The 21,333-nt window shown below is 54.5% G+C and overlaps 1 long non-coding RNA gene across 1 annotated transcript; it reads right to left on the bottom strand.

Moving 5' to 3' along the window:
• Positions 1-311: 311 nt before the first annotated feature.
• Positions 312-3,740, bottom strand: LOC128813949 (uncharacterized). The gene is made up of 2 exons (XR_008439223.1): positions 3,703-3,740; positions 312-478 (listed from the first exon to the last, which is right to left on the bottom strand). It is a non-coding gene; the product is annotated as an uncharacterized LOC128813949 (long non-coding RNA).
• Between the last annotated feature and the right edge of the window lie 17,593 nt (positions 3,741-21,333).

Below are 21,333 nucleotides of genomic sequence, written 5' to 3'. Positions count from 1 at the left end.
GTGGTAACAACAATTTTCAGGCCTAGCCCCCTTAGTAAACACCTCCCACCACTCTTGGGATTCCCTTGGTAGGCTCCCGTTCTCTTCTCTAATCTCTAGGACTGACTTTGTCAGTTCTCTTTCTAATTGGTAACACCCTTTACAAATACCCCTAGGAGGGGTGCCTCTATAACTATGGACCCACCACCGTTCCTGGCAGATTTTACAAATATAGCATACAAAAGGGTAACAATCACAATCCTTATTTGTACAATAGACTCTAAAATCATCAGTTATAGGATATCAATAGTCCAATATCTCACTATACCAGCTGGTTTGTACAATTTTTACTGAGTCCATTAAGTCCGTTTAAATGTGACCTTAAGATCTCCGGGTTGGCTGGTTATTCTCCAGGGGTCTTCGGCAGCAGCAGCAGTAATCGGTCCCTTTATTCGGCTCGCATGTGTCCATCCCTTCTCGGCGGTTCTGACTGCAGTTTCTGTAGTAAGTAAAACAACATAGGGGCCTTCCCAGTTTGGGATTAGTAAGGTTTCTTTCCAGGTTTTTTATTAACACCTTATCACCTGGTTTTATATTATAAAAGGGCCTTTTTAAATCAGGAAGACTGAGAACCGGTGCATTTACTAATTCTGCCTTGAGGTCCTGTAGTTTTTCCTATCTTCCCGAGTCCACTTAAGCAAGCCTTCTTTTGTTAGTTTCTCATATAGGAATTTTACTTTCCCGCTAAATCCCTCTATCCATTGTCTACAGTACCCAAACAATCCTAACAGCTGTCTAACCTCCCGCTTTGTCCTTGGCCCTGGCATAGCTAAGATTCCCTTAACCCTTTCTGGGTCTAGTTTCTTCGTTCCTTGACTCAGTCTATGTCCGAGATACTTCACCTCTTTTCCCACAAATTGTAATTTGGATTTTGACACTTTGAGTCCTTTCAGGCTTAGAAAATTGAGTAATCTTATACTCTCTTCCCTGACAATTTCCTCTTCTTTCCCAGCTACTAACAAGTCATCTACATACTGAATCAGGACAGCCCCTTCTCTCAACTGAAAATCTGTAAGCAGCTGCTCCAGTGCCTGGCCAAATAAATTAGGGGACTCTGTAAACCCTTGTGGAAGTACCGTCCAACAGAATTGTTGTTTCCTGTGGGTGTCTGGGTCTTCCCATTCAAAGGCAAAATAGTCCCTACAACTTTCTTTAAGGGGACATGCCCAAAATGCATCCTTTAAATCTATGACACTATACCACTGATTTTCGGGGCCTAACTGACTTAATAAAGTATGAGGGTTAGTTACTACAGGGAATCTTTCTACAGTCCTTTTGTTAATTTCTCGTAAATCATGTACCAAACGGTATTTCCCATCGGGTTTTTTTTAACAGGAAGGATGGGAGTATTAAAAGGGGACATGCAGGGTTCTAATAACCCTTGTGCTTTTAATCTTTCAATTTCAGGTTTGACCCCTTTCCTTCCTTCATTTGGAATTGGGTACTGCTTAACTCTAACTGGGACTTCAGGATTTCTTAATATTATCTCAAAAGGTTTTATGTCCAATCGGCCTGCTTTTTCTGGGGTATACCACACTTCAGGGTTAATTTTCTGTTCGTCCTCTACCCGAAGAGGACATAATTTAATATTTAGCTTCTTGTCATTTATGTTGATTCCAATTCCTAATTCAATCATCAAATCTCGTTCCAGTAAGTTATAGTCAGCCTCTGGAACTAACAACAGTGACCCTATACCTATTTTGGAGCTGGTTTCAAAAATCATGGCTTTGATTACAGGCACTTTAAAGGCTTCCCCTTTTGCCCCGACTACCTGTATTGTTTCTCTTGATAATTTACACCCTGAGGGAAGGGTTTGAACCGTTGATCTCTCAGCTCCTGAGTCCACAAGAAACTCATATTCTTGCTGCTGGGGACCAATTTTTAGTTTTACCAGGGGCTCTGTTTTTTCCTGGGTCCCCAGCAAATAGAGCCCCTGACCCCCTCAATCTTCCTTGAATTGCTTTTCATCTGCCAACCTTTTTCTGCATTCCCGCCGAAAATGCCCTCTCTTACCACAATAAAAGCAGCTTCCTTGTCCACTCTCCTTTTCTCTTCTCCCTTCTTCTACCTTCTGGCCCTTCGGCTTACTTCCCTGGAACTGACTAAGCGTTCCCCTCTGCCCTTCACGTACCACAGCCATCATCACTCTTGCTTGTTTCCTATGTCCTTCCTCCTCTCTCCGTACATACACTTTCTGAGCTTCCCGCAACAATTCATCCAGGCCTCTACCATGCCAATCCTCAATCTTTTCCAATTTTCTCCTAATATCAGGCCAGGCTCTGGCCACGAACTGGGTCTTTAACAACATCTGTCCTTCCGGAGTGTCAGGATTTACTCCGGAGTACAGCTGAAAAGATCTCTGGAGCCGTCCTAACCATTCCGTGGGGTCCTCATCTTTCTTTTGACTCTCACAAAAAGCTTTATTCACATTCTGCCCCTTAGGGACTGATTCTCTGATTCTCTGGATAAGAATTGTTCTTAAGTCTGCCATATGTGTCCTATGCAGGGGATCCTGCTTATCCCAATTAGGACGCTGTAAAGGCCATTTAGTATCTGCTTGGGGTCCTGCCTGATGGTCTCTATCCCAAATTCTCATACCGGCTGTCCTGATCATCCCTCGCTCCTCAGATGTGAATAAAATCCCCAGTATTGACTGCATTTCGTCCCACTTATACACGTTGGGCCCCAGAAACTGATCCACCCGCTCTGCAACTCCGAGGGGGTCTTCCAATAGATGTCCCATTTCTTTCTTGAACTCCCTCACATCTCCTGAATTAAGAGGTACCTCCACATAACCTATTCCTGGAATTTGGGCTGGTTGTCCCTGCTGACCAGCATTAGGATTAGGGATCATTCCCAAAGCTACTTCCCTTAATGGATATAGAGCTTGCCTTTCCCTCTCGCTTTTCCCCCTTGTTAGGCTACGAGTAACACGATGATTTTCCTCAGGGACCGGTTCCAGGATTTCTACTTCCTGGTTTTCAAAATCCCCCCCTTGATCTAAATTGGGGTAGACTACTGGTGGTGCTGGTGGAGGTGGAGGAGGGGGAGGTATGTATGGTAGAGGGGGTGCAGTTGGAAACTCCTCAGGCTTTTTATTTTTCTTTTTTTTTTTTTCTCCCTGGGTGCTTAAGGCAAAAAGTTTTGCTCTTGTTTCCCCCACTATCCAGAGAGCAGCGTACTTGCTCTCTTCCATATCAAAAGGTTCTTTAGAATTTACATAAATGTTTAATGCCTGGCAAATCCAGTCCTCGAATCTTCCAAACACTGGCCAAAATAAATTATCACCACAGATTTGTTTCCCTCCCCATACTTCCATACAATAATGTATCATTTTTGCCCTATCCTTCCCTTTTCTTGAAGGGTATTCATCCCAAGATTTTATTATTAAACCTAACGGACTGTCAGGTGGTATCTGGGGAAACTTTACCGGGGTCCCCGTCCCCATGGAATCAGAGGGCTTGCTTTTCCTCTGTCCCATCTTCCAGGACACCTTCACACACACACACACACTCGCGGCCCCCTGTTCGTGGCCCAGCCCCTCTCGGGGTCTGGAAACCGCACTACTTAGAGGTCCACACTTGCCTCGTCCTAAAAGGACGTCTCGTACGTTATGTCCTGGGATCCCAACCCCAACCGAGCGGATCCCACTTTTATACTCACGCTGTCCTGCGTCTTCGCCCGGGCTTCATGCACAAAGATTACGGGGTTACCAGTATCCCTTTTGCTTAATACCGAATTTAGGTTCGTCGCTAAGGGCCCGAGAAGGAAAAGCCTGCACCAGGGCCGCTGAAAAGGCAGCGGGGCGCCTCCCTGATTAGGAATTCCTGCCCGGTTGCCCTTATCCGAGTCACGGCACCAAATTTGTTATGGACAAATTCAATTGGGGAGGCTAATTATAGATAAATCAATTAACAAGAATTTATTAAGCAAGCGGTATTAAGCAAGAAACAGCGCTGGGCGGCCGGGGAGTTTCCACTCTGCCACGGCGCACCTTCCCCCTTTGACCTTTTTGTTTTTATAGTCCCCCCTTTTTTTCGGTTGACGTATTTTCTCTCGATGTACTCTGCGCCGGTGCAATTGGTTGCTAGGGGGTCCTTTTTCTCTCTGCCCTTGGTGGTCATGGGGATGAAGGCTCCTTATCTTCTTTGCCGGTTGTCCTTGGCCTAAAAGTTAGCTTGTATATAGTTAGTTACACAGTCTTCTGTGCTAGCTGCATTTGCACAATTCTTAAGCAGAATACTTGTTGTTTATCAAGCCCCCCTCCCCTTTTTTCTCCTCTTTCTCTTCTCACAGTCTGAAATTCTCTATTCAGTTTAAATTCTTATCTTCTTTCAATGTTTGTTTTGATGAACAAAGACCTTTTTATTACACCCACATGTTAAAGCACACGATTCAGCCTGGGATTTTAAGTTGTTTGTCAACTTAAAGAGGGCCTAAACAAGTCTGCAAGAGGCCTAAACAAGTCTCCTATGAATTCTCTCCGTGGCAAGTTCAGTTCCGTCCCCGAATGCCCCTCAGCGTTCCCAAGGCAGTGGCAGGAGCCGGGCGCTCAGCCGGAGCCCCGCTGGGCGGGAAGAGCGCGACACAGAGCGAGCCCTTGGTGCCCGGGATGGCCACAGGCCCGGGAGAGCCGGGCGGGCAGCGCCAGGGCCCTGCTCAGGGCTCCCCAGGCTCCTGTGGCATCGGTTCCGTCCCCTCGGGCGCTGAGCGGTGCCCGGTCCCGCCGCTCTGCCTGCGGGGCTGCCTGTGCCCGGCTCCGCTGGAGGCAGGGCCGGGGCTGCGGCCCCTGGGCTCGGGGTGCCGCCTGCCCGGAGCTCAGCACCGCCCGTGCCGTGCCCGTGCAGCGCGACCCGGCGGGGCAGCTCCGCCTCGCCCCCTCGCCACAGCCGTCCCGGCAGGGCGGCTGCCCCTGGGCCGCGGCAGCCCCGAGCCGGACGGGCCCGGGAGGGCCAAGCAGGGAAGCCGGGAGGGCTCCGGCCCCTGCGTGCCTCAGAAGAGACTCCAGCCCCACTGCCTGCAGCAGGAGGGACGCAAAGCACCGGCACGCTTATGAGAGTCCGCAGCCCTCTCCACATCTGAAATGAGACCCCAAAACCCCGTCACGGGCCTCAGCAGAGACCCCCAGCACCCTGCACACCGTGGGAGACATCCCAAGCCCCCTGCGTGCCTCACACAGGATTCCAAATCCCTTGCATGACTTACAGTGGACCCCCAGAGTCCTCCATGCCTCAGAGAGAACCTAAAATATCCCTGTGTGTCTCACAAGGGACCCTAGTCCCTCGTGCACCCTTTGGGGGACTCCAAAGTCCCCACGTGCCTTATGGGGAAGCCCAGGCCAGCTAGGCCAAGTGTTTTGACCTGGAAATCAAGTGTGATTGCAGCTGGCTTGTTGTGCCTCTGGGGCTGTTCATCAGCCCCATCAGGCCCCGAGGCCACACAGCCCTTCCCTTCCCTTCTGGCCCCCGCCCAGAGGAGCAGACCCTGTGCAGCACCCTGGATTGCTGATGGCCCATCAATTAGGTCCTATCAAGTGTGTGTTAATTAGGGAGGAGCTTTGTTTTGCCTGCTGGCATTGCAGGTCAGGCTGTGTCCCTGGAGATGTTCTTGATGGCTTCCCTCTTTTCCTGGGCATGCCACTGGAGGAGCTCCAGGCCCAGATGATCCCACAGAAGGAAATGTGCCCTCAGCCCAGGGACACTCAGCATGGGCTCCCCCAGCCCCTCGGGGCCCCGCCGCTGCTCACAGCAGCCCCTGCCTGGCTCCTGCCTGCCCTCACCGTGGGCATCCACGGCTGCTCCTGGGCATGGAGCTCAGTCAGTGCTGGTGCTGGCTGGGCTTTGCTGGTGGTACCACCCGGACACGGGGGTGACAGCTCCATCTCTTTATTGCAACCGAAGTGGGGGCCATCACCTACCCTGGCAGGGGCGGGGGGTTACCTTCAATAGCGTTTAGGGGGCAGGGCCAGGGAGCTTAGGGGCAGAGGAGGGACCATGTTGGTCTCAGTTGGGGCTGGAGGGTGCTGGGCTGGTACCAGGGTCTTTAGAAGAACTGGGGAATGGGCTGGGACGGGACAGAGGGAGATCAAAAATGGGTGAAGGCAGCTTGGGGATACCCATGGGGAGAGGAAGTGGCAGTGGGATCTACAGGGTCTTTGGAGATTTCCTCGTAGACAGATCTACTGGTGTCCTCTTCTCAGAACTCCAGAAAGGGCTGACCAGGCCCTTATTACTGCTGGAGGTGCTCCACAAGCAGTCTGGGTGTGAGGGGAAGCCCCCGCCTTTCATCTCCTGTCCAGAGCTGCGACTGTGGAAAGAGAGGAGAGCCTGAGGCCACCAGCTGCCAGTGGCACACTGGGACCCTCCTACACAGCAGGGCCCAGAGCTGGCAAGGCTCCCCAGCCCGGCTGGAGCTGCTGGCACACCTTGGCCCAGCTGGACAGCTGCCCCCCAAGGCCCCGGCGAGCAGGGCACGGCTCTGGGCAGGCTCCCTGGCCAGGAGCGGGCCCCAGAGCGCGACTGCCTTGCAAGGGCAATCTCGTCCCTGCTCTTTCTCCTCCCCACCTTGCCTCACCTCTGCCCTGTGCCCCTGGGGCTGCTCTTGGCCAGGCAGCCTCAGTGGGAGCCAGCAGTGGCTGCAGCCCCAGCGGGCCCCCCAGGACAAGGCCCAGCAATTAAGAGGCCAATGAAAGCACTGAGCAGCAGCAGAACCCTCAGCAGAGTTCTTTGGACAACCACAGACTGGCCACAACTCCACTGCAGCCTCTCTGGGAACCTTTCCTGTCTATAAGAGACTTTCAAACTAAGCTGTTTGAGGGGAAAAGCAACAAAACACTCACCGTTTTCTCTTCCAGGAATACCAGATTCTAAAGCAGCACAACATGAAGACAAGCTCCAAAAGAAGCATGCCTGCCATTAACCCTAGCCAGTAGCCTGTTCCATGACAGAAACCCCTTCCGATGCCCTTCTGGGAATCTGGAACAGGTGCTGTGGTGCTGGCTGCATCTGTGGGAGCAACGGGGAGTGTGAGCCCGCGCTGTGCTGCACTGCTGAGCTGGCAGCACGGTGCATACGGCCAGGACGCTCTCTGTTTCCCCCAGAGCTGGGGCCTGCAGGCACCTTGCTGACTCTTGGCACAGGCTGTGCCACCCAACAAAGCCCAGCAGGCCGGGAGGAGAGCCCGGGGCCAGCGCAGCTGCTTGGGCAGTCGCTGCTTTGACGGACACGGGCCAAACCCATCCCTGAGCAGCCCCTGCCAGCCCTGGCCCTCCCTGCCCTGGGACGGCTCCCCCAGCCCCAGGGGACAGAGTCAGGCCCTGTCAGGAGCCAGTGCAGCCCCTGCCCAGTCAGGAGCCAGGGCTGGCTCTGGCCCTGGGCTCGCAGCAGGGCTCCCTCTCGGGGCTGCTCCCGTGCCTTGGGCCTCTGGGCACTCAGGGCCAGCTCCGGGAGCAGCTGCAGCGGGAAGGGCGTTGGTGCGCGAGTCCCGATTCCCCGGGGCTGTGAACGAGCTCCAGAGGCCTGGAAGCCGAGGCGCCTCCAGCTTTGGCTGCTGCCGGGCCGTGCAAGGGCAGGGCCTGGGGGAAGAGCTGCTGCCACACAGCCCCGCTGAGGGCTGAGCCCGGCTGAGCCCGGCACAGCAATTACCTCCTGTGCCTGTGCCTGCGCCTGGCATCGCCTTCCTCCCTGCAGCAGAGCTTGCCACTGAGCCACTGCTTCCTCCGGGATGTGCCTCCTTCTGCAGAGATGTTTGGTCCATCACTTGAAAAAGGAAGAGGCACAGCTGGATCAGATGGAAACATTCCCCATTGGAGAGGTGGCATCTTCTGGAGGCAATGCTTGTCAAAGTCACAGGTAAAGATCAGGAGAATGCCCAGGCTGTGGGGGTCAGAGAACTCCCTTGTGCAAACAGCTGCATCTCCTCATCTGCTCAGAGAGTGGGAAATTGCAGGGGATCTCAGGGTGTGCATAACTCGTGGTGCAGTTTGGGCTCCCTGTCAGCTGCTGTCAAATGCCTTCCTGCAGTGGCTGGGGAGAAGCTGCAGCCAGGCCAGGCTGGGAAACAGCGCTGCAGGCCGTGAAAGCAGCAGCGGGGCAGCCAGGCTGCCATGGATCTCCTCCCGCTGTACTGGGCACGGCGTGTCCAGATGTGCAGGGAAATCCCCCGGCTGCTGAGTCCCAGAGGAGGCTGAGGGGAATGTACCCACCTTGTCCTCCCTGTGCTTCCTTCTGTGTTTGTCTCAGGAATTCGTTTGACTCATGAGACTTTGTGGCTGCAGTATCTTGGGTCTTTCCTTTTGGAGGACCTTAAGAGAAAGAGGGAAAGTTGTTCCATTTCCCAGGAATGGATCCCACAAAACCAGTGCACAGCCTGTGGGGTCAGCAGGGGCACACTACTCACCCCTGCGACGGGAGGTCTGTTGGTGCGCAGCATCCAGCCCAGGAGCTGGAGAAGTCCTCCCTGCAGACAAACCTGTAACTGAACAGCCACAGGAGCTTCTGTCATCTCTGCAGATCTGCACGAGCAGCACTGAGCTGCAGGAGCGCTGAGGGGATGGCGCAGGGCGAGGGCACACACGTGCGTGGTTCTGTCCTGGCACCTGCAGCGATGCCCCCTGGCCGAGCTTTGGGCTCTGAGCTGGCAGCTCTCCCAGGGGGAAAGGCCTTGACCTACCCTCAGCATCTCCCAGAGGGTCAGTACTGGGTATGGGTTGGGAAGCTGCACCACCTTCAGCAACAGGTTCAGCTGCAAAGAAAGGCAGGACAGAACAGCTCCCGTGGCGCTGTAGGAGATCCTCAGGCTGCACCCAAGGCTCAGCCCGGGGGCGCAGCCCTGAGCCCGGCCCCTTCCCTCTCTGCTCTCCTCCGTGGCTGCACAGAGCACACGGAAGGACACACTGGCATTGCACATGGGAGGAAGATGGACAGCCAAATGCTCCTTCCTCCCACTGACAGCGATCCTGTGGGATCGCTCTGGGCTCCAGAAGGGAGCAGGGCAAAGCTTCCAGTTTCCTTCAAACTTAAGATGATGTTAAGGGAAATGGCTCATGAGTGAGCTCTTGTCACATTGACTCAGGTTATTCTCTCAGGAAAGGCACACTGAAAACTTGCCTCCAACATCCTCCAAGATCTTCAAGCCATTTTCCAGCAGGGCTTCCAAATAATCCAATTTGCGATCCCAGTCTAGAAGGGAGCACAGACCAGAACCATTTCTATGGTATGCTGGAGTCCCCCTCTGCCTCACGGAACTGAGTACTGCAAGGGGGTTGGGTAAGGCTGTGGGATCCAGATGCAAATGGATATGACCAAAGCTGCACAGGGGCCTGGGGAGCTCTGGGCTGGCTCCTGGTCACTCTCCACACTCTTTCCCTGCCCGTGCAACATCCCTGGAGGGGCAGCTGGAGCAGCCCAGGGCGCTGGGGGCTTTCTTCCTCCCACAGAGGAAATCCTCCCTAAAGCCCAAGGGTAGACTGCAGCAGGCAGTGCCACAACTGTCTCTCCCTCCCTCTGTCCCTCCTGCCCTCCTTCTGCTAGGACACTTCCCAGAGCCCCAGGGGACATAGCCAGGTCCTCACAGGACACACTGGAGCCTTGCTCCTGCCCTCTGCCCTTTCCCCACCATGGTCACCCTGTGCAGTCTCTCCCAGGTTTCGGGATGTGTCTCCCACGGAGGGACCCCAACAGGACTGCTCAGTACCTGAGTGCCCTGAGCCTGCTCAGGATAATTCCCCTGGGCTGTGCCGCTCTTGTCTGGGCTGTGCCTGCACTGCCAAGCAGCAGAGAGGGCAGCTCAAGCCTCAGCAGGGCTCAGGCCCAGAGTCACAGCAATTACCTCCAGTGACTGTGCCTGGCATCGCCTCCCTTCCTGCAGCAGAGGCTGCCAATGAGCCACTGGTTCCTCCGGGAAACTCAGCCTTTAGCACAGCCTCTCCTTCCATCTCTGGAGAAAGGAAGAGGCACAGCTGGATCAGGTGGGGCTGTTCCCCATTGGGGATGGGGCATCTACAGGAGGCAAGGCTTGTCAAAGACATTGATATTGATCAGGAAACGTCCCAAGCTCTTGTCACTGGGCCAGAGCACTCCCTTGTCAGTAGCACACCCTTGCAATCAGCTGCGCCTCCTGACCTGCTCAGACACTGGGAAATTGCAGGGGATCCCAGAATGTGCATGGCCCGTGATGCAGTTTGGCCACCTTGTCAGCTGGTGCCAAATGCAGAGGCTGGGGACTGGGAAACAGCCCTGCAAGGTGTGAAAGCAACAGTGGGGCTGCAAGGCTGCCATGGGTTCCTTCCCACTGTTCCGCGCACAGCGTGTTCAGATGTGCAGGGAAAGCCCCCGGCTGCTGAGTCCCAGGGGAAGGCTGAGGAAAATGCTCTCACCATGCTCTTTGTGCAGTTTCTCCACTATTTGTTTCAGGATGTTGTTTGACTCAAGCAATTCCTTCTCTCCTCTAGGTTTGTTCTTCCCTCTCAGAGGACCTTAACAGAAAGTAGTTCCATTTCCCAGGACTGGATGCCACAAAACCAGTGCACAGCCTGTGGGGTCAGCTGGGACACACTACTCACCCCTGCGAAGGGAGCCGGGCTTGCGTGAAGCAATCAGCAAAGGGGCAGGAAAATTCCTCCCTGCAGACACAGCTGTAATTGAACAGCCAGAGAAGCTTCTGTCACCTGTCCTGGCAGGCTGTCAGCAATTATTCCTTAGTGGGACAGTGGGAACATACCTGCAGGAGGCTCCAAGGGCTTCAGAACTTCATTCAGCCATGCTAATGGAGAAGCCTTCTCATCAATCTCATCTAGAACGGAGCACAGATGAGAACATATTTCAGGGTGTGCTGGCATCCCCTTCTGCCTCTGAGAAATGGGCACTGCAAGGCAGTTGGGTAAGGCCGTGGCAGCCAGATGTCAATGGACATGGCCAAAGCTGCACAGGGGCCTGGGGAACTCTGGGCTGGCTCCTGGTCACTCTCCACACTCTTTCCCTGCCCTGTGCAACATCCCTGGAGGGGCAGCTGGAGCAGCCCACGGCCCAATGGGAGTCTCTCACTCCCATGCAGAGGAAATCCTCCCTAAAGGCCAGGGGAAGACTGCAGCAGGCAGTGCCACAACTCTCCCTCCCTCCCTCCCTCCCTCCCTCCCTCCCTCCTGCCCTCCTTCTGCTAGGACACCTCCCCCAGCCCACGGGCCCATAGCCAGTCCTTCTCAGGACACACTGGAGCCTTGCTCTCGCCCTCTGCCCTTTCCCCACCATGGTCACCCTGTGCAGTCTCTCCCAGGTTTCGGGATGTGTCTCCCACAGAGGGACCCCAGCAGGACTGCTCAGTACCCGAGTGCCCTGAGCCTGCTCAGGATAATTCCTCTTGGCTGTGCCGATCTTTTCCGGGCTGTGCCCACACTGCCAAGCAGCAGAGAGGGCAGCTCAAGCCTCAGCAGGGCTCAGGCCCAGAGGCACAGCAATTACCTCCAGTGACTGTGCCTGGCATCGCCTCCCTTCCTGCAGCAGAGGCTGGCACAGAATCACTGCTTCCTCTGGGAAATGCTTCCTTCTGCACAGCCTCTCCTTCCATCTCTGGAGAATGGAAAAGAGACAGCTGGATCAGATGGAAACATTCCCTTTTGGGAATGGGGAAAGTGACAGCTTCAGGAGGCGATACTTGTGAAAGGCATGGGTAAGGATCGAAAAACACTCAGGATTTTGGGACTGTTGGATGCTGGTCCCTTCTCCAAACAGCCCCTAAACCTGATCTACCCAAAGACTGGGAAATTGCAGGGGATCTCAGGGTGTGCACGGCCCATGGTGCAGTTTGGCCTCCCTGTCAGCTGCTGCCAAATGCCTTCCTGCAGCGGCTGGGGAGAAGCTGCAGCCAGGCCAGGCTGGGAAACAGCCCTGCAGGCCGTGAAAGCAGCAGCGGGGCAGCCAGGCTGCCATGGATCCCTTCCCGCTGTGCCGGGCACGATGTGTCCAGATGTGCAGGGAACGCTCCAGGCTGCGGAGTCCCAGGGGAAGGCTGAGGGAAATGCTCTCACCATGCTCTTTGTGCAGTTTCTCCACTATTTGTTTCAGGATGTTGTTTGACTCAAGCAATTCCTTCTCTCCTCTAGGTTTGTTCTTCCCTCTCAGAGGACCTTAACAGAAAGTAGTTCCATTTCCCAGGACTGGATGCCACAAAACCAGTGCACAGCCTGTGGGGTCAGCTGGGACACACTACTCACCCCTGCGAAGGGAGCCGGGCTTGCGTGGAGCAATCAGCAAAGGGGCAGGAAAATTCCTCCCTGCAGACACAGCTGTAATTGAACAGCCAGAGAAGCTTCTGTCACCTGTCCTGGCAGGCTGTCAGTAATTATTTCTTGGTGGGACAGTGGGAACATACCTGCAGGAGGCTCCAAGGGCTTCAGAACTTCATTCAGCCAAGCTAATGGAGGAGCCTTCCCATCAACCTCATCTAGAACGGAGCACAGATGAGAACATTTTTCAGGGTGTGCTGGCATCCCCTTCTGCCTCTGAGAAATGGGCACTGCAAGGCAGTTGGGTAAGGCCGTGGCAGCCAGATGTCAATGGACATGGCCAAAGCTGCACAGGGGCCTGGGGAACTCTGGGCTGGCTCCTGGTCACTCTCCACACTCTTTCCCTGCCCTGTGCAACATCCCTGGAGGGGCAGCTGGAGCAGCCCACGGCCCAATGGGAGTCTCTCACTCTCATGCAGAGGAAATCCTCCCTAAAGGCCAGGGGAAGACTGCAGCAGGCAGTGCCACAACTCTCCCTCCCTCCCTCCCTCCCTCCCTCCCTCCCTCCCTCCCTCCCTCCCTCCCTCCCTCCCTCCCTCCCTCCCTCCCTCCCTCCCTCCCTCCCTCCCTCCCTCCCTCCCTCCCTCCCTCCCTCCCTCCTTCCCTCCCTCCCTCCCTCCCTCCCTCCCTCCCTCCCTCCCTCCCTCCCTCCCTCCCTCCCTCCCTCCCTCTGTCCCTCCTGCCCTCCTTCTGCTAGGACACCTCCCCCAGCCCACGGGCCCATAGCCAGTCCCTCTCAGGACACACTGGAGCCTTGCTCTCGCCCTCTGCCCTTTCCCCACCATGGTCACCCTGTGCAGTCTATCCCAGGTTTCGGGATGTGTCTCCCACAGAGGGACCCCAGCAGGACTGCTCAGTACCCGAGTGCCCTGAGCCTGCTCAGGATAATTCCTCTTGGCTGTGCCGATATTTTCCGGGCTGTGCCCGCACTGCCAAGCAGCAGAGAGGGCAGCTCAAGCCTCAGCAGGGCTCAGGCCCAGAGGCACAGCAATTACCTCCAGTGACTGTGCCTGGCATCGCCTCCCTTCCTGCAGCAGAGGCTGGCACAGAATCACTGCTTCCTCTGGGAAATGCTTCCTTCTGCACAGCCTCTCCTTCCATCTCTGGAGAATGGAAAAGAGACAGCTGGATCAGATGGAAACATTCCCTTTTGGGAATGGGGAAAGTGACAGCTTCAGGAGGCGATACTTGTGAAAGGCATGGGTAAGGATCGAAAAACACTCAGGATTTTGGGACTGTTGGATGCTGGTCCCTTCTCCAAACAGCCCCTAAACCTGATCTACCCAAAGACTGGGAAATTGCAGGGGATCTCAGGGTGTGCACGGCCCATGGTGCAGTTTGGGCTCCCTGTCAGCTGCTGCCAAATGCCTTCCTGCAGCGGCTGGGGAGAAGCTGCAGCCAGGCCAGGCTGGGAAACAGCCCTGCAGGCCGTGAAAGCAGCAGCGGGGCAGCCAGGTTGCCATGGATCTCGTCCCGCTGTGCCAGGCACGGTGTGTCCAGATGTGGAAGGAACGCCCCCAGCTGCTGAGTCCCAGGGGAAGGCTGAGGGAAATGCTCCCACCTTGTCCTCCCTGCAGCATTTCCCTCAGCATTTGCCACATGAGTTCGGATGGTTCCAGGGATATCTTGTTTGCTGTGTCTTTGATCTTCTCTGTTGGAGGACCTTAGAGCAAAATATTTCCATTTCCCAGGACTGGATGCCACAAAACCAGTGCACAGCCTGTGGGGTCAGCAGGGACACACCACTCACCCTTGTGATGGGAGCTGGGCTTGTGTGCAACTTCCACCAAAGGTCCTGGGAAAGTCCTCTCTGCCGACACACCTGTAACAAAACAGCCACAGGAGCTTCTGTCATCTCTGCAGATCTGCACGGGCACCACTGAGCCGCAGAAGTGCTGAGGGGATGGTGCAGGGCGAGGGCACACACGTGCATGGTTCTGTCCTGGCACCTGCAGCAATGCCCCCTGGACGAGCTTTGGGCTCTGAGCTGGCAGCTCTCCCAGGGGGAAAGGCCTTGACCTACCCTCAGCATCTCCCAGAGGGTCAGTACTGGGTATGGGTTGGGAAGCTGCACCACCTTCAGCAACAGGTTCAGCTGCAAAGAAAGGCAGGACAGAACAGCTCCCGTGGCGCTGTAGGAGATCCTCAGGCTGCACCCAAGGCTCAGCCCGGGGGCGCAGCCCTGAGCCCGGCCCCTTCCCTCTCTGCTCTTCTCCCTGGTTGCACAGAGCACACGGAAGGACACACTGGCATTGCACATGGGAGGAAGATGGACAGCCAAATGCTCCTTCCTCCCACTGACAGCGATCCTGTGGGATCGCTCCGGGCACCAGAAGGGAGCAGGGCAAGGCTTCCAGTTTCCTTCAAACTTAAGATGTTGTTAAGGGAAATGGCTCATGAGTGAGCTCTTGTCACATTGACTCAGGTTATTCTCTCAGGAAAGGCACAATGAAAACTTGCCTCCAACATCCTCCAAGAACTTCAAGCCGTCATTCATCAGGACTTCCAAATAATCCAAGTCATGATCCCAGTCTAGAAGGGAGCACAGATCAGAACCATTTCCATGGTGTACTGGGATCCCCTTCTGTCTTTGGGAGCGGGGCACTGCAAGGCAGTTGGGTAAGGCCGTGGCAGCCAGATGTGAAAGGACACGGCCAAAGCTGCACAGGGGCCTGGGGAGCTCTGTGCTGGCTCCTGGTCACTCTCCATCCTCCTTGCAGGCCCTGTGCAACATCCCTGGCAGGGAGGGTGGAGCAGCCCAGGGCCCATTGGGACTCTTTCCCTCCCACAGCGGAAACCCTCCCTAAAGCCCAGGGGAAAACCATCCCCCAGCGCTTCCCGGCAAGCAGGGAGCGCTCTCCCGGGAAAGGGGAGCCAGGCTGCCGGCTCACCTGCTCCCCACGCTTGCAACGGAGCAGCCTGGGCAGCCCTGGCAGGTAGGGCCACGGCCAGGAGAAGCAGGAGGAAGAGGCGTAGAGCAAGGGCCATGGTGCCTCGCCCTCTGCCAGTCCCGCAGCTCTTGCTGCCACCGCTGTCCTGACACCGCTGTCCCAATGTCAGCACCACTGCTGCCACCGCCGCTGCTGCTGCAACAGTTGTGCTCAAGGACTGACTGCTCGGTCCTTGTGGTGCTGTGCAGCCACGGGGCTCTGGCACCTCTGTGACCTCAGAGCCTGCTGTGACCTCAGCCTGCTGTGACCCCAGAGCCTGCTGTGACCTCATGGCATTGGCTGTACCCCCAGAGTGTACCCCCATCTGTACAAATGGACTGCTCTGATTGTAAATGTTTTGCTTCATCCAAGGGCCATTGCTCAGCAAAACCTTTATTTTGCCTGCTGACATTGCTGGTCAGACTGTGTGCCTGGAGACACTCTTGATTGTTACGGTACAAATTTATTTTATTGTTTCCTTGTTAGGTGGTTTGTTCTGTTGTACCCCAATTTTCACCCTGAGTTTGCTTGCCCCTGGGTTTTACCCTCCCTCAAAGCTGACCCTCATGCCATTCCCCGCCTCTTGTTCAGCTCTTTCCCTGCCTGTCATAGCAACCCAGTCCCTTGGTCCCCGAACCTTCCCTGCCACTTTCACATGGGGCCAATCCCTGATTGCAACACCCCTTTGGAATTCCCCTATTCCTCGAAGCCCCACTGGCCCATGTGGCCCATCCCCTCCACCCTCCTACCCCAACTGGCTCCAGACACTTGGTGTAATCCCCCCACTCCTCCCCTGAGGATTCCCTGTTGGTTAGCTGTTTGTATGCGCCCCCTGACTTGTATCTTGCACAGGAGTGCCCGGGGCTCTTTGTTTCTGTTCTTTTCACCTGAAATAAACCCTTTCTTGTGGAACCTCAAGACGGAGAGCTGCCTCCTCTCTCCTCTGCCTGGTCCCTGTTGTGGCTTGTTTCTGGCACCTTCCAGCAAGTGGCTCTAAAGGTTCTGCCTCTGGTAAATCCCCCTGCCGAGGCAGTTCCGCACTCCTGGTGTGGCGCAGGCGTTCTAAGAACGAGCCCGGGTTCTGACAGTCACTTCACTAATCTACCGAATGTCCCTTCTGAAGAATGCCTCCTCTGCTGCTCTGCCACCTCACACACCAGAGCGTGATTCACATACTGCAGCCCAGAGTTAGGTTTTTGCAGCATTGAAATGGATGTGGTCAGCAGGATTGCTGAGGATAAATCGCTACAGAACTGAGCTAAAAATGGGGGCACCATCCCAGGCTGGACTTAAATAGGCACAGGAATTTTGGAAAGATGAGGATGTTCTAGATGTATATGATAATCTGTGCAAAGAAGATTGTTGTATATTTTATTGTCATGTACTGTTAAGATATACTCTTATAAGAAGTTTTAAAACGCACATGCCAGTGACAGGGATTGCAACACAATGTCAAAACCACCTGGACAAGGGAGGGAGAACTTAATTTACAATCAAATGAACGTGGCCAGCCCGGAGATGGATCGTCCATCAAGGCGGTCTGAGGAACACCCGGGACGAAGAATACGCGATAAATATCTGAGATTGAGATAGCCGGAGCCATCGGGGAGATACGTCTCAATGCCGAATTCCGGGAACGCGATCATGGGTGCTCATCACTCTCCGGACGTGTTTTGTTCAACTTGCCACAGAGAAAGAACTCCACCTGAATATGTGCAGTCCAAAAAGGAAGAAAAGGGACTCTGCCTCGGGCAAGAAAAACCGTATAAAAATTGCTCGGGCAGGACAGTCGGCGTGAAGCATAGGGGACCCTCTGCTGTAGCGGTCAAACCTGTGTCTCACCGAAGTGCTGATACCCGGGTTCAGCACTGCCTTTTTTTGGATAGTGGCTTTTCATTGTTATTCTCTAAATTTTTATTTGGTCCAATAAATACATTTTTTAAAATTAATAAATTGGAGCATTCATTTATAACAATCTTGGTGAGCCTTGATGTGATCTGATTTGGGGGTCTGGGGAAACCCTTTTTTGTCTAGGCGGCGCCCTGCCAATTTCAACGGCTGGAGGGCACTGGGGAGTCCCGTAGAACCAAACAGATTTTGAATTCGGAGCCAGAGCCACTATCAAAAAAGGGGGATAAAACGGGCCCAGAGCTCTTGGGAACTCGGAGCAGAATCTCCGAGGCCGCGGTTAATTTTTTTCACTCATAAAAATCTACGTGCACGAAGAATCCACGCGGGAAAAAGGACCGTAAGTATCGCATGGTTGAGTGAGGGGTGATCGAGCGTGTGTGTGAGATGTGACATTGTCACGGGGTGAGAGAGGCCCCAAGACGATCGCAGTTCCACTCTTCCACGAGGAAAGTGGTCGGTTGCGGGGGAAGCAAACGGAATGGGGAAATCTCATTTTACGCGTAAAGCGTGCAACTCAGGGAGTTCAGGGGTTCGATCACGGGCGGATTGATGAGGGAGGGTATGTTCTCGGGTGTTTGAGAACTGGTAAACTGTGGCAAGCACATTTCTCTCTCTCTCAGGATTTTTTATTGAGGTGCACAGAGAGAAATGAAAGAGAAAACAATTTCTATTTCTGCTCCTTGTTTTTCTCTTGTGGAATGTGTTTGGAGAATTGTTTACCCAGAGTGAGTGCTTGGTTGGATCATGGTGGATTGTTTGGGCCTGACAGCCAATCGGATCCACCTGTGTCTGGGCTCTGGAGAACAGGGTCACGAATTGTGAGGAGTTAGATATGATGGTTAGAGAAAGTGGCATGTAGTGTTTGGTATCCTCTTTTATATAGCATATTGGTGTGTTGTAGCATAGTTATGGTGGAGAAATCGTTCGGCCTTCTGAGGTGGAGTTGGACATCATCGTTCTTCCCATTGGGTTCGCCGACATCTACAACAAGTGGTGACCCCGAACGTTGGATGAAGAACCAGGACCTGGATCGGTCCACAGCCGTGATTTAACATGGGAAAGGAGGTGAACCCTCTTGAAAAGGCATGTCCGACGTCCCTGCGAGGGATAGGGGAGGTAAGACGCCGTGGGAACCCTTTCTATAGGACCAGGTGCAGCCCCGAGCAGTTTGCCGTAACTGGACGCCTCTGCCTTCCTTTGAAAGGTACTGATTTTCTGATAATAGTACTACCCTGATCTGGGGTGGACTTTAACCTTGGGAAGAGATGTCTGCAGATTTCGACATTGGTTTGTCTTGTGTACATGGCCCTATACTTGCCCTCTGGAGAGATTTGGCTCGGGTCAATGGAATTTCTATCCCTGATGATGATTTTTTGGAGTTTCTTGAATATGCAGACAGTCGTGGCTTTTTTCGGGGATCTGGCTTTTTCCCTGAATACAGAGGCTTGGAGATCCCTGTATTTCCTCATCAGGCAAAGCATCATGCGAGATCTCTGGGCGTTTCGATACATGAAAGTTTATTTAGAGCTTCTTCCGATAGTCCAGAAATGGACCCCTTTTCCGATAATCCAGTCTTTGCTGCAGGTGCCCCCCCCCCCGCGAAAAGGGGGGGGGGGCAGAGCCTTTGTCCGTGGCTCAGAAGTTTTCTTCTGCTTTTGCGCAGAGGGAGCCTCCTCCACCTCCTCCTCCTGCAGCGTGTGAGCCCCGCCTCCACGTCCCTTCGGAGGGTGCGGGGCCGCTCCCGGCGGAGGCGGAGACGCCGCTGCGCCCGCCGGTTTCCCCGCCTGCAGCCGTGCCTCCTCCTCCTCCTCCTCCTCCTCCTCCTCCTGCCCATTCGGAGCTGGGAGACACAGCCGCCGCTGAGAGCCAGCCTGAAGCCACCTCGGCAGGGGCGGAGACGCCGCCTGCGCCGGCTCCCGCGCCGGCCCCTGCCTCGGAGTTGTCAGCCCCGCCTCCGGCACTGCCCGTCATCGCTCCCGCGGCGGCGGCTGCGCCCCCTGCGCCAGCGGCCGATCCCTCCACAGCGGTCGGTTCCGCCGCGCCGGTGGTTCCGCTCGCCGGCTCGGAGCCTGTTCCCGATGCGAGCTGTGATGATATAGAAGACCCCCAGCCTGCGGCGCCGGCCGAGGACCTCCCCGCGCCGGCTCCGCCGCCGACATCGGCTGTGATGCGCGCCTCGCCGCCCGCAGCGGCCCCCGCGCCGGCCCCGCCGGTCCCGGCTGCCCCGCCGCCTCCCGCGGCTTTCGCCGGGTCGCCAGGCGCTGCCAACAGCAACAGCAGCGAGCAGCAGCAGCCTGGGGCCGCGTTGGAGCGGACCCCGCCGTCTTCAATCAGCCCGGGGTCCCCTCCCAGCCTGTTCTCTGCTGCTGGCGCTCCTCGGCAGCTCCTAGCAGCTGCCGCGAAAGTGAAAGTTATGAAGTTTAGTGCCTTTCTGGGGAACAGTGTTTTTCTTGGTCCAATTCTTGCTTGGGTGGGGGCTTCTCGCTGGAGCTCGAGGCCCCTCGCCCCTCCCGCTCACGTTTGGGGGGCGGGGGGGATGAGTTCTGGGAATGCTGCCGCTGGTCTTGTGCCCGGAGAGCGTGGGGGTGCTGCGGCCAGGGGTCAGAGAGCTGCGTGCCGGCCCAACCGTGCCGCAGGTCCTGAGAATCAACATTTCTCTGGGAAAAACACCTTCTCTGCTGAGCCCTGGGGCAGTTCTTGTGCCATGCCCTCGTTTGAGGAGCGGGGCCAACCGCGTCCTGAGAGGCTGTGGCTGCGGCCACGGCCAGGCGCGGTGCGGGATGAACACAATGCCGGAAGACTTGCCGTGACACTGGCCGCGTGGTGGGGGCGGGCTGTAAAGATGAAGATCCCGCCCCGCCGGTCGGGCTGGGACCGATTGGTCCAGCCCCCCGGCCGGAGGGCCCCGTGCGCCCCACGGCCGGGTTTGGGATCTTGGCTCCGTCCGCATGGACCGGGGCCGCCAGCTGCGCAGGGTCTTAAAGCCTGCTACTTGCTGGGCATTCTGATTCCGAGATTAAAAAAAAAAAAAAAAAAAAAAAACCCAAAAAAACAAAAAAAAAAATTAGATTTAAGATTAATTAGATCGAGGTGGTTGCAAAGACAAAAAAACAAGAAAAAAAGTGGTTGATTTAAGAGTTTTGGCCATGGCATTTCAGAGATTTTTTCAGGTTTTTTTTAATTTGGTGATGGTTTTTGCACAAGAAAGGTATGTTTGCATGGTTGACAATCAGCCCAGAGTTGGTTTTATCAGTTGTTGCAGTCTCTGGGATGACATTCAGTGTTTTGGTATTAGATAATTATATGATGTCACATTTGGTTTTTGTTTATGGGTTTTTAATTGTTGTTTGAACTTCCTTCAGTTGTTTTGTTTCAGGATTCAGCAGTTCTCTGTTTCAGCATTGAGAAGGACTTTTGAGGATGTCAAGATCAACGTTTCCAATCAATGGACACCTTCTCCCGAGAATCAGTTGTTTGGACTTGAAATTTGAGCATTCTTTTAATTGTTGTTTGGGTTTTTATGTTGTAAGTTTTGTTTTAGAGATTTGATAGATGGTTTGCAGGTAAAGGATCTCGTTGAACATTCCACATCAGCATTTGATTTGGCTTTTGATTGATAACTAGCAAATTGATGAGGGGACTTCTTGAGATGTGTTTGTTCTCTTTTGCAGGACCCTGCAGAAGAATTGCAGAGACAGTTTTTATTTTATTATTTTTAAATTTATACTAAAACGGTGATATGTGGCAAGCACATTTCTCTCTCTCTCAGGATTTTTTATTGAGATGCACAGAGAGAAATGAAAGAGAAAACAATTTCTATTTCTGCTCCTTGTTTTTCTCTTGTGGAATGTGTTTGGAGAATTGTTTACCCAGAGTGAGCGCTTGGTTGGATCATGGTGGATTGTTTGGGCCTGACAGCCAATTGGATCCACCTGTGTCTGGGCTCTGGAGAACAGGGTCACGAGTTGTGAGGAGTTAGATATGATGGTTAGAGAAAGTGGCATGTAGTGTTTGGTATCCTCTTTTATATAGCATATTGGTGTGTTGTAGCATAGTTATGGTGGAGAAATCGTTTGGCCTTCTGAGGTGGAGTTGGACATCATCGTTCTTCCCATTGGGTTCGCCGACATCTACAACAGTAAACCTCTTTGGTCCAGGACTTTGGAAGTCCGG

This window comes from Vidua macroura, chromosome 13, assembly GCF_024509145.1.
Source record: "Vidua macroura isolate BioBank_ID:100142 chromosome 13, ASM2450914v1, whole genome shotgun sequence".
Taxonomy (NCBI): Eukaryota; Metazoa; Chordata; class Aves; order Passeriformes; family Viduidae; genus Vidua; species Vidua macroura.
The sequence above is the reverse complement of the archived record's forward strand: the minus strand, read 5'-3'. Positions and strand labels throughout refer to the sequence as shown.